Below are 14,308 nucleotides of genomic sequence, written 5' to 3' on the forward strand. Positions count from 1 at the left end.
CACACACACACACACACACACAAAGATTCCTTGATTCTAATATATTCACAGACCTCACTGTGAAGTTGTCAATAGGTACGGAGAATAATGAAAACTGTCCCAAACTCTGCTGATGAGTCGAGAGGTGCTAGATGGAGCTCTCACCTGTTGGCCAGTAGTTGTGACCTGGTCCCAGACGGAGAGATCAGGTTGATCTCCAGGGTCTCCTCGCCGCGGGTGGACAATCAGGACCTTGACCACCACGTGCTCCAGGTAAGCCACGTGCCGCTCATGCTCTTCTGAGCATCCGGAAGTGCTAATGCTGCAGTTTAGATGTTGGCCAGCATGGATGTGCCTGGTACAGCCATCAGTATAAGCATTATGCAATTACATGATAACAATAAGAATTGCAGTTTCATTGCTGTAGCAGGTTTGCGATCAGCTACCTGTCTGCAGTTTGCCTCACCTGGTGCGTCGCTCGGGGGTATGACTGCAGGTATGCTGAGACGGAACATTCCTCCACTTCATGGCCTCCAGCACCATGGCCTCCGCATCCACCAGGCCAAAGCCAAACAACATGGCTGACTGGGAGAAAACACAACGTAAGGAAGATTAATATTGAGGCCTTTCATAAATTATCTCAGTCCGAGGCTACAGTGTTGTCAAATGTGTTGAGTATAAAACAATCAATGTACATAGCAAGTGTAAGAAGTAGAATGCGTGTGCCTCTGATCCTGCAGCATTGTTTCCAGTCATCAGCTTTCAGGTGGACCGGTCTGGATGTCTTCACCCAAGATGTTGCACATCCCTCCATGTCAGTAAAAGGCTGTAGAAACCAAAACACTGTTCATCTCCACTCGCCATTCAAAGCAACTCCTGACCTTTAGCTTGTTTTTCATTGTTATGACAAGTCAATCAAACTTGGCAGACGTTCAATCGGTCAACTTTACAGGCATTCCCACATGGAGATACAAAAATACAAGAAGAAGCAAGACACTATTCATTGTTAAAGCAAAATTCCGCCAATTTATTAGAGATTGACATGGCTTTATTTCAGTTAGTTAATAGCTGGGTGGATTTGCATTGAGAGATGATCTTATGGAAGTCCCCCGTGCCTTTCTTTATGTAGGGTGAAGGGCATGTGATGATATGGGGCTAGTTTACTTCCAAAGGCAAGGGAACTTTATCAGGATGCATAGTATCCTGATCCATGATATAACTGGCCTTTAAAAATAAATATCTGCCTGCCTCTATGGGAATTTAACATAGGGGTGTGTATACTAGGCCCCCTGTATTTTAAGGAAGAATCTTTATTTATTTACAATACATTTTTCATTCACAAAGAAAATTGGTGTGCCTTAAATGGTTGGATATTCCTATTTTTATCAAGGCATTAGATCAATTTCCAAAAGATGTTTTTTTTTATTCCTCTTGTTTAATCAATTATAGCATGGGTGTGTAAAACTTTCTCACGCCACTGTAGAAGTCCATAAACTGGGTTCAAGGTTGAAACTGCAGGCTAGTAAATTGTCCGCTTCTGGTTTACTTCCTGTATTTGGGGTCGGATCGCGTTCTCACCTGAAGTGAACCGAACTCTAATTCACTTGGAAGAGCTCCGAGACCCCCCGCAGACCAGAGTTAGTTTGTTTGATCTGCACAACAGTTCGGATGAGCTTTCACACCAGTCCAAACATGGATATAATAGACCAAACCAGCAAAGATGTAAAAGCAACCTAAAGCTAAAAGGATTGTTTAACATTTGATGTTTTTCATTGTTATTGATCTCATGAAAACCACTTACAGTGTTTGTATGCAGGGGCGCCGCCAGAAATTTTGGACCCCATGACAAAAAATCATGGTTAGTGTTGAATAATTTTATTTTAGCTTTTACCTAATTTTTTGGGGCCCCTGTCAGTCATGGGCCCTTGAAATTGTCCTAATTGTTCCCCCCCCCCCTATATGGCTCCATGATTGTGTATATCTAAAGCCTGATAGCCTCGTATTCATCTCTGTAGTTTTAAGACACAAATGAGCATTTTACTAAGCCATTTAAAAAGACGGACTAAAGAGACGGACTAAAGGAGAGAGATGCTGTGGTTGAATGATCAAAAAATGTGCTCAACTCAATTGACGCCAAGTCACAGAAACTGAAGTCACAGTTCATGCTGTAGGTGAATTTTATCACACACACACTGGTCAAGGAAAATATAACGGTAACACTATTTCCCTTGAGAGAGTCGGGCATCACAGTAACATTGACATTAAGGTTTTAAGGAGTGCTAAGGATAAAGGAACATAAAGTACCAATCAGGACAGAAGCTCTGGAAATTGGGGAAACATCCGGTAAACAAAAAAATGAAACTAAAATGTAACTAATTCAGAGAAATTAATTTTTAGCTGTAGTTTCTAGATAAGAGTATCTTGGCACAGTACACACAGTTCCGATGTCAGCAGAAGACCTAAACAGACGTTAACAAAGGACAGAAGACAGATGGTGACGTAGAGAACAAAGTAATGAGATGATTGTGACAGTAAACAGAAAACTTGACTGACTTGGCCTCCAGAGCGAGAGCTATGATTCCGGCCACAATGGGAGCGGAGACAGAAGTCCAGTATGACCATCAGTGCAGCGGTGCCGCAGGTCAGTAGTACCTGCAACACAGCACAAACAAAGTAAAATTCCCCATATGTGCACTGTTTTATATAAGTATTATTTCTATTCACAGTTAGATTATCTTTATTGTTACTTTAAGCACCATGGTGCACCAACTGCTATAACTGTTATGAATCATGTCTGATATCTGTATCAGTGTCTCTGGTCCCAGATGGCCGCCCACCAAGAGCCTTGGTCTGTCCGAGATTTCTCCCTAAAGGAAGTTTTTTCTCGCCCCTGTTGCACCAAATGCTTGCTCGTGGGAATTGATGGGTCTTTGTAAAGTATAGAGGTGGTCAGACCTACTCTGTCTGTAAAGTGTCCTGAGATAACTCCTGATTTGACAAAAATAAAACTGAATTGAACTAAATGTTTAAAGATCTGATTTGTATGAGTGGATTTTATATTGTGTACCAGAAAGTTAATATCAATTTTCAATTTTTATGTTTGCAGCTTATTTAGCAGTTATATGCTACAGGGGTAACCAACTTGTTTGGATTGTCAGATGAATTATGAATGTGTCTGACTATCTGAGCTACAGTTGAGAAAGATAGATAGTTTATTGTCCACTGGGGAAATGTGTTTCATACAGTACAGGCCTCATAATTTACATACAAACACAGTAAACATAGACATCTTCACCCAAACACCCTTTAAAGCACAGTTCTCCAGTCTGATCCACTGGCAACCATTGTGGGCAAACAACACAATTACACACAGTCACACACACACACACACACACACACACACGGGGTACTTACAATCTTCCTCTCGTTTAAACTCTCCACTGCTGTAAGTTGTGGCTATGATGGAGCTGCACCTCCAGGTACCAGGGCTTGTTACCGTTCTCTGTGGTGCTGGAGATGGAGATGGTGTAGATACTGCTTGTGTAACCGTCACATGAGCAGTGATCACCCTGGCGACCACCGTTACCTGACGCCCAGACAAAAATGGACCCCAAGCCTTTGCGGCCCTGTGTGACACACAGTGATGTGTTGCTGTGATTCCACTCAAACACCAATCTTTTGTGCATAAGTCTGCTCAGAGACACTCTTTTCTTTGTGGCTCTTCAAACCTTGTTGATGCCTTTTTCAAAAGCCTGTTTTAGTTAGCAGCCCTGGGCCATCCACCGTCTTGCCATCGTCTTTTGGGCCCCAGCTGGCACTGTAGATGTCAATGTAGTCCGGTCGATTCCCACCGACATGGCCTCTACCAAATCAGTCACATCGCCATCCAGCATTCGAATCCCTGTGTCAAAGAGACGGCATCAATCCCAATACAACACACTCATTTTAACTGGAATAGATATTCCAGTCATCCTTGCATATTCATTACACAGTGAATCAGTGTGTAAATAAAGAGGTTGGTGGTTCAAAAACCCTGGCCCTCCATGTTGGAAGTGTCTTTGACATTGCGCCATCGGAGTGTAAATGTGTGTGAGTGTTATCTGATGAGCAGGTGGCACCTTTACGGCAGCCTCTGCCACAGTGTGTGAATGGTGAATGGTTCCTGTACTATGTAAAAGCGCTTTGTTGTAGTCGTTAAGACTAGAAAAGCGTTATATAAGAACAGTCCATCTGCACAAAATAACACTAATACTTGGATGTATGATAACCTTGGAGCCACACAGAAAATTGTAGGGCTGTTTTACATTTTACTCCGCTATCTTGTTCTGATACTTTATCTGATTGCTGTAGTAATACTTGATTTTACACACAGAGGTAACTCATAAAATAGGATATTTTGCAGTTTAACCATTGATCCCCCCCACAGCCTGTCAGATGAACTCACGTACCCCTTCATCGATTCCCAATGTATGTTCATATAACACTATTCATGTATAAAAAGGGATTTGTTTAGTATTTTATGCATCTACTACTAACCTCCTAGGCTACTACTACTTGCAGAGAAGCTGAATGTTTCAACCATTTATCTATCCCGCTTTAGCTAACTATTTCAACCTTTAGCAAACTATTTAAACTTTTAGCCATTTTAAGTGTTCCTTATTTTTCCTAATCCTTTTAACTGTTTATTCATTACTTTTAGTTAGTTATTTCTACCATTCATTCATTACTTAGCTAAACCTCAGTGCTGGTTTACTAACTAGTTTCTCGCCATAACTGCAACATGTAAGTTTTGGGTATCAAGTAACTTAATGTGAATATGTGGCTATATTGTTCAAAACAACTGATGATTTCATTTCTTTTTTTTAATTAGTTGAGCTGCAGACCAACCAATGGGGCATAAGACACTGGTGGAAATCACTGGTTTAAACTACTTAAAAGTTTACACATATTTTAATTAACACTACTTAGTCCAGCTCACACCGTAAAATGCTGTTTAACACACTCATATCAGAAATTCAGTTCTTGCCAACCCCTGCAAACACCTGAGGTTGTTGATTCTTGGTGGTGAAACACCACTTACAATAAATAAAAGGCATTTTTTTTATGATTTGCTTTAGAAAGCTTGAAAATGATTTATTAAAAACAGACTAACTGCTCCTTGCAATACAACAACAAAGATTAAAGTTTGATCTGATTATAGAAGGATCAACTAAGTCATTAGGAGTGATCAATTGTTCCATTAATGTCTAAACTATCAAGGTCAATGAAATATGCATGTTTCATAGCAATTCATCTACTAGTTGCTGAGATATTTCTGTCTGGAACAAAGCGATGGATCGACAGACCACACTGCTCAAGTGTGAGAAAAAGGACAGAAACTCTACCTCCAATGCGAGCATTATAGGCAATCCCAACGGCACAATGGGAGTTATTGGCCACTGCTGCAACTTGACCTGCACACCGAGTTCCATGTCTACAGAGAGCAGTAAAAAAGAGAGCAGATACAAAGCCTGAAAGTTCAAAGGCATTTGAAGAAGGCATATCTGGAATCACACCAAGAGTGGATCACAGGCACAAACACACTATGGCGACTACTTTTGCTTCTATGATGGATTTCCTCTTGTATGATCATTATACAAAATTGGCTTAAAAAGAGTCTTTGATTCCTTGGGAAGACATCAAAACCTGGTATTTACTGTTGACATTTTAGGTTGCTTTTGCCCTCAAAGCCTATGTTAGATCTGCCGAATGGAAAAAGAGGGATTTCTAGATCAAAGGTGTAGGCATTAGGATATAGCCCACTGGATGGGCCTTGAATACTAACAGACTGAATCCAACCCAAAGTAGGTGCATTACCTCAACTGCAGCACCGAATTGAAGGCACAACTATCTACCTCACATGTGGAACTTTAAAAAGAGGATTGTGAGAAAAAAATGCAAAAGCTTTAGTCTTTGTTGGACCAATACTGGATTTTTGAGGCCAGTACTAATATTGATTTTGGGAGTTTGGGTTTATTTTTGCCAAAAGTTCCAAACCAAAACTTTTTGACCCTTAAACATTTTCAATTCATTTGTGTGTGAAAATATGTCTAAAGAGAACAATAGTAGTTCCAGTCAAACAAGGAATCTCAGTACGATTTTTTCTAAAGACAGGAAGCTACCCTATGAATAAAAGATCAGCAGAAAACAATGCATGTGTTATTATCTTACTCATTACTTTCAGTCTCTTATCTAAGTATTATCCCATGGTGATGGTGATGGCTTCTCCCATAACAAAAAAAGTAACACAAACACATATTAACATGTAACATCTTTCAAAAAATGCAAAATAAAAAAACATTTTTTCTTTGCAGGGCACCTTTAAGAGATACCTTTCTCACATTCACACAGCAGATCAATCACTGCATAAAGTGGACGTGAACGTTACAAAAACTGTTGAACACAGCCCCTCTGATTCTGTGTTCACAAAAGGGTTTCAGATGCTGTTAAACAATCCAACAATGTCGGTGTTTAAAGCCCCCTGAGAACCTCAGTACTTCTGACACTACTCTGCTGTATAGTGGGCAATCAGCCTTATAATAAAATGACAGAGACATGATAAAAGGATGTAGAAGGGGGAACTGCAGAATATATCAATTTGAATGTGACAAAGTGGAGACATTGGTGGTATTCATTCTTACATGTTTTCATTGCGGTAGTCATAACGTGGTGTAGGGTCATGGTCATTTCCATTGACATCATAACTTGCTAGATGGTCCTAGAGAAGTGATACAGGACAACAGAAGAAATCGCAACAAATGGGTGAGGCTGAGACAGTTGACTGAAAAATAATGGACATAGCTCAAGTGATCACCCATTGGTTTGTGGACTGCTGTCCACTGTTTTGAAGCCTCGAGTTTGGACATGGCCATCTTGTTTTTTGAAACCGGACATTCCTAATTTTGACCAGAAGGTGGAGCTACGGAAGATGACGCAGCCGAGCCAGTGATGTTTCTGGTTGCATTGGCGCTGCGCTTAACGCTAAAGAAGGGAAATTGCAGATTTTCATCCTTTTTGAAGCAATTCGTACTGGAGGGTAAAGGCAGATGAATATACTGTGTAGTATGTACGGCAGGACAGAAAATTTGCAGACTTTCCCTTAAGTTACCAATTGATGCTAGCGGTAGCTAGTTAGCTCGGTTGGAAGAACGCTGAACAAGACATTTTTAGGTGACCAAAATGTTCCAATGTACATTGATGAAGTGAAAACAGAAAGTGAAAGGGGCAACATTTGAGTCAAAAACACATACAACACCCTAAAACAAGCTCAGGTCTGTATTAATGTCCACAGTGCCATGGTTAGCATTGCTAAGCTTCAGTCCTGGATGACAGGTCTGCGTGTAGCCCTTCACCTAAAGCAAACCCTGCTTTATTGTCTATTTTAAAATAAAAAAGACTATCATTTAAAATAAAAGTTGTGATGTTTGAAGAAGACTTTAAAATGTTTAGAGACAGAATTCCTTTTGGAGCCAGTGAAGTTGGCCCCTGTTGGAAATGAGATAGAATGCAGGTTTTAGACACGTCCGCATTGGCTTCACTTTTCAGACCCGGAAGCTTTGTCCATTATTTTTTACAGTCTATGGCTGAGACAGACACAACAGCTTACTAAAGCTTGTATCTCAGTTCTTGTTGTAAACCAAAAATTGTTTTTTAAAACTCAGGGCATGTGAAAGTGAAAATCCACAGCCCTTATTTTGATTTTGAACTGTGTACATATTTGGAAATGGTTGGATATATAACACATACATAGTTCTGAGCCAGATCAGGGTGGTTCCTCTCAATGCCGTCATCCAATATGGTGACCACCACGTTCTTGCCGGTGTAACCCCTCTGCCAGGCTTGCAGAATGTTCATCTCTGAGCGACAATGGCTGCTCTTATCATTGCAGTGCTGTAAATAAAAATTAAAGACAAGCACCAAACTTCTTAATTTGTCCTACCGAAATGCAAATGGCAGGATGAATGATGATTCAGTGCACTTTACTTACAATGTACCACATGTTGGACCATTTAGGGTCATTGAAATTAATGAAGCTTGGGTCACTTTGGACATACCTCTTTACTCTTGGTTTTACTACCTGCTGCTCAGCCCAGGCCACCTAAGGATGGAAATAGAAAGAGTCAGAGCCACATGTTTTCTATGGAAGCCCACACCAATACAAATATCAAAACCTCTTTTTTTATAGTCAAGAACTTTTATTTCTCCACCCACATACACACCAGAGCTGTTCGCCTCCTTCTATAAAACCATTCAAATTGCATTCATTATTATTGCTAATGTTGGAATTATATTTAAGCCAAATAATATTTACCCTACTATTAAGTCTTATACGTTAGAACTTAATCATCAGTTTACACTGAAATTCATTTACGTTCATTTTAGCTCCGCTCAACTAAAGAAATGTACAAACAAAGTTGGACAACAATTACATACAGTATAGTGTGAAAGATGAAAATGCATCAACAGACATGACAAAAAACATGTTTCCTGTTACATTCAGATCCAGATCTGCATTGGCAGCACACCGATTTTGGTTTAGCAACAGGATAGACTGATGAATAAAAGAGTTCTTGAACCTGTTAAGCAAAGAGACTCTTAATCGCCTGTTAGAAAGCAAAAGCTGGTATTCATAATTACCACATGCATGGAGTCAGAATAGATGCTGTGAGCAAGTCTGAGCATGCTCTTTTTGTGGGTTGTTTGAAAGGAGTGCACAAGTTGACCAATGATCTTAGCACAACTTTGAGTTGATTATAGAATTTTCAGCATATAATATCAGCATGTGGTTGTTGTTATAAATTCTGTCCACTAGAGGCTCTTTAAACATTAGCCTAGAAGTAGTCTATGTCCACGGTGTTCCACTTCCAGGCTAGCTCCAATGCTGCCGGATCAGGCTCTTTTCGCCTGGATTTCCATTACCTTTCATTTTGTTTGGGTCTGCGTTCAAACCTCCGGTGGATTTCTGAGGACTATGGTTACCTGGTCCTCAGATCTCTGCAGGGTAAATCCAGACAGCTAGCTAGAGTATCTGTCCAATCTGAGATTCTTGCTACAAGACTAAAACTTTTGAACGTACACGTTCCACTAAAACAAGTTCATTTTCCGAAGCTATTTTATAGCGGCACCGTGGCTCTGTTGGGCTTTTAGCACAGCCCATGACAATTGTGATTGGTTTAAAGAAAAACCAATAAACCAGAGCATGTTTTTCTCCAATCTTGAAATGCTGTGTGGACAAGCCAGATCCTCCTCCACAACGCTGTAAAGAAAGGTTTTTGGCAAGCTGTTTCTTTGTCCACTAATGGCACTACAAAGACATTTTTTTTTTTACAAGTGGGCCCGTTTTCCCTGTATTATCCATGAGGAATTCCTGTTGCAAGTTTAACACAATTCCACTGATTGACAGTTGGTTGCAAAGATGCAAGAAAAAGTATAGTGATGCACCAACAAAGGTAGTGAAGAAAACTACAAAGCTAGCAAACACAGATGTAAATACTGAATGATCTAAAATATTTTTTTTCACAATCATAGCAGCTGCTGTGAATCCTTTATGATGAAGGAGATGCATCCAACATGTTTGTTAGATCCCACACACATACACACATGGGTTTTAGTTTGCACACATAGCTTTGTCTCAAAGAAACATCTGCACCTCTAACCCTTGTGTTGTCCACAACTTTTTTAACATCTTGCGCTTTACTGTTTACTGTTTTTTTCCAGCTACTACTTATTTTTTTTTTCTTTTTTTTTAAGTTGTTTTTTTCTCCTTTTGTGTTTATTTTTTCCAACGTTTTTTCTATGTTTTTGATCCTTTTTCTGACATTTTTCTCACTTTTACATTTTGATGCCCCGCCCCCATACGAGTTTTACTGTTATTCTTGGAATACATGGACACTAAACCTCATTTTTGAGTTTGAAAAGCAGAAATATGCTATGAAAAGAATAATAAAACACCCCAATTTAATGTAAATAGTGTACTGAGCCTTCATTTTACTTAAGAAGAGAATCAAATGGAAGCATCCATGTTCATTTTGGGCAATTTCTGATAGACAATTTTTGAAAATGGGTCAAATTTAATGCAGCTTTCTCACATTATCTACAAGACTCCTTCACGCTTCAACTTTTCTTATGTTGTGTCCATGCATTTCAAATCTTCAATTTTGAGCATCTCCTTACATTCTTTTAATAATAATAAATAATAATATAATAATAATAATATTGTTAATATAAATGTAAACATTCTTAAGTCACTCAAGTTTTAATTACAAACATCTATTTCTTTATTCACTTTTTCAAAATGGTCATCTTTACTCTTTAATTCACCTGATTTTGCTTTGCTTGGGGATCCTCTCACAGTTGCATGGGTCCAATTATTTTCCAGCTGATGTTTGATTGGATAATGTGTCCCCTAGGTCACAGCTCTCTATATATGCTTTAATGAAGGATTAGTTAAAAAATGACCATCGCATGGCGTTTGTCTTCACTTTTTTAAATTATCAGTGGAGAGGAGTGAGTCTGCGTGGACCGACAATGTTTTATCTCATGTTAGGGTGTGCATCTTATTCTCTGTGTTGGGAAAAAACCCACTGTTTTTTTTTCATCCACCTCAAACTCAGTCCAAGAACCTGTCTTTTTATAACTGCATAAAAATGTCCTTGTCATTTAAAAGAAAACACAGGTTCATCTTTTTGAAATCAGCTATACAGCATTTCCACAACACTGTACAAACCAGGGAATGGAAAATTACAGAAATATTTGAACTGCTGCTATGTGGTACTCCAACTATGTCCAGGGTTGCCAGGTCTGATGGAAGGATTTAGACAAGAGAAAACGTGTGTTCATGTCACCAGATCTCCTCTGTGTGTTGTGTTGAAGGAAACTGATCCAGGTCTCACCTCAGGATCCATATGGATGAAGCTGTGGGGGCCCTTCAAAGAGTATGCCGCTCTGCGAACCACTCTGCTGTGGTGGAAATGGTAATGGTTCCAGACTTCCTATCTGACCGAACACAAACAGCAACATCAAGACAAGGACAACAACTCAGACCATAAAACCATGGCTAAACGCAAAATATTCTATTTATCTGAGCTTTTATCTAAATGGCTTTCACACTGATGTTGTTTGACTTAAAGACAAAAATATTAACCTTATTCTCCAAAGCATTCTACATTCAAAACACATTTGGACCATCTGTATAAATTCTGTCACTCAATAATTCTTTTTCTTTCTTGACTTTGCACAAAAAATGTCATCTGGATTCTCAGCACATGTGCACAGCTGGCACAACTGCAGTCATATGCTATATCTGTAATTCTCTCCCAATCTCCTTCAACCACACATGTCTTGTGTTATTCTCTTTTACAGACTGTACTCCTACTGTTTCTAGTAGCCTACAACTTTTAGTAAGGCAACCTTTACAAAGCATTAAGAACATCAGTTGTAACTTGTAATTTTACAAATGTTATCAAACCCTTTACTGTAGGTTTATAGATCACGTATAAGCAAGAAGGTGATTGTAGCCATTCCTACAGGTGCAGCGCAAAAAAATCAAAAAAGAAGAAGAAGCTCCTAAATTTTAATGTTGCAGTGTCACTACAAGGTCTTTATCAAGACTGTCTTGCCCTTGAAAACACTCCCATAGGTTGTTTGCACATGCAGCAATTACTACCTATATTTTAAGTTTCTGACAGAGCCCTCCAATGGTTGAGGTAGTTATGACGGGAGCAAAGCGGGAAGTGAGGTGTGGAAGTATAAGATTACTAAATTTCTGCATAAGGAGGCAGTTTGGAGGGGGGTCAAACAAACAAATTACTTTCACTATTAACGGTCAATACGTTCAACGTATCCACAACGTTCCACTTTGGAGATTGCTATGGTGCTGACGGAAATTCCGGACATCCTCATTTCGGCCAGATGTCCGTTACCTTCCGCTTTCTTTGTGTTAGAATTCTAACCTCTGGTGGATTTCTGAGGACTATGGTTAAACTGCTCCTCAGATCTCTGCAGGGTAAATCCAGACAGCTAGCTAGACTATCTGTCCAATCTGAGTTTTCTGTTGCACAACCAAAACAACTTTTGAACGTACACATGTTCCACCAAAACAAGTTCATTTCCCGAGGCTATTAGACTCTGTGCCGCGCTTAGCATCGTCCAAGACAATTGTGATTGGTTTAAAGAAATGCCAATCAAACCAGAGCACATTTTTCCCCCATCCAGGAATGCTGTGTGGACTAGCCAGACCCTCTCTCCAAGACTACATTCAGAGTACCTTTAGGGAGTAAATTAACGTCATTGTAACCCAAATGACAATCATTTTCTGGACCTAACCAATTAGTTTTTGTGCTTAAACACAACCAAACTTTGACAGTGGCAAGTTATTTTGTTTGACTTTACCAACGTGACATACAGCGTCACATGCGTAACCATAAATAAAACAATCTATTGGGTCCTTTACTGAAGTAAAAGTACTAATACCATCCACCATCCATCCATCAAGTAAAAGTTCGCAATGAAAATGTTACTTAAGTATCATCAGGACAATGTACTTAAAGTATTTAAAGTAAAAGTACTCGGTGCAAACAAATCCTCACATTTTAGAAACTGATAATTTCACCTGGACTTGTAGGCAGTTATATTGTCGGGTAGCTTAATTTATTATAAAACAATAGATTTTATAAACTACATGCGTTTATGTGCAAAATCTTAATGTGTAAAGTAACTAGTAACTTAATTAAAGTACAATATTTCTCTCTGGAATGTAGCGGAGGAGTAGAAGTAGAAAGTGCAGAGAAAAGTCTCAAGTAAAGTACAGGTACCTCAACATTTGTACTACAAGTACAGTACAGGAGTAAATGTATTTGGTTACACTCCATCACTGGCCTTTACACATACTGTACCTTTATACTAAGGCATTAAATAATAATTGTTGGCGTGATTTTATAAAACAGTGAATCCTTAGAATAACTGTGTGGTCTGTGGAGGGCTACCTTAGAGATCCTTACAGGCCAGTTGGACAACCACGAATATCTTTAGGCTGATATATATTTGCTTTTGATATGTTGGATTCATGTAATCATTTTCACTTTTGAAAAAAACGTTTTAAAAAGTAATTTGGTGGCTCACTCCCTTGCAGTTACTCTGAGGGCCATTCAGCATCTTCTTTTCCTTCTCTTTTCTTATGTTAACAGCTATTTTCTATATATTTTCTGTTTCTGTGTGTAGCCTATTCTGTTATTCATACTAATGTCCAATAGGCCTATGTTTGTGTATGGATCCACCATGAAAATTCCTTGTAAGTAGGCTACTTAGCCTACTGTGCAATACATATTTTCTGATCCAGATTTCTGATTCTGACCCCCTGCTATAGATTAGGCTATTATAAATGAATTGACAACTGTGAATTCATACGTAATAAAAACATTTTAAACATTTGTTAATCGTGATGCGTAAATATCCAGAAGGAAATAAGTCAATCAATTCTCCCCTGCAGACACAGTTTTGAAAAGCTACATAGAACATTTTATGTAGGTGGACTAATTTATTCTCAAATATTCCCAGTGATTATTACAGTTAGGGTTGCAGTCACATAACGCTGCGTTATGACAGTATGACAGTAATAACAAATCAACAGCGATACACTGTGCTTACTTGTCCGAAGTTGATGTATCCATATTAGCAGCGATCCTGTCCGCCTGTCCCCAGCCCCTGGGATCCGCACTGCCCAGTGGTTGGTATAAAGGGTCCCGGGTCTCGGTGCCACTGACTCACTTCTTACAGCAGTTATAATGAGGAGCAAAAAGAACGCCATCCTGACTCCCAAGTTGGGAAAGAAAACTCGTTGAGGTGATGTAGCGTACAGATGGTGTCGGATCTTTGGGTCAGCTTTTTTTTTGGGGGGGGGGGGGGGGGGGAGAGTCTGTTATAAGTCCATCATGTTGTGGTCAGTGCCGGTAAACTCCGGTAGAAACGACCGGGGCTATGTGCGCGATCAGATCAGAGCTGTCAGCTACAGCCAATGGCACAGACATACACACACATCATTAAGATCAGCTCCCTGGCTCCCTGCTGCTGCTGCTGTTTATAGGCTACCATTTACCTGCAGTGGTACGTTTACACCACACTAAACAATGCGGTCATGGTCTTTAGGTCGATATTTCCCCTCAAAATAAATTGTCCAAAATCTGGAACTAAGTTGGATGGCAGTCTATTTAATTAAAACGGATAACAAAACTCAAACAAAAAAATTTCACTTCTCCTTTCCATCTTAAAACGTTACCACCATACCTCGTTACTA

The 14,308-nt window shown here is 39.4% G+C and overlaps 1 pseudogene; it reads right to left on the reverse strand.

The window, feature by feature from the left end:
* Positions 1-144: 144 nt before the first annotated feature.
* LOC116676593 (proprotein convertase subtilisin/kexin type 6-like) lies at positions 145-14,045 on the reverse strand (annotated as a pseudogene).
* Between the last annotated feature and the right edge of the window lie 263 nt (positions 14,046-14,308).

This window comes from Etheostoma spectabile, unplaced genomic scaffold (assembly GCF_008692095.1).
Source record: "Etheostoma spectabile isolate EspeVRDwgs_2016 unplaced genomic scaffold, UIUC_Espe_1.0 scaffold00003463, whole genome shotgun sequence".
Lineage (NCBI taxonomy): Eukaryota > Metazoa > Chordata > Actinopteri > Perciformes > Percidae > Etheostoma > Etheostoma spectabile.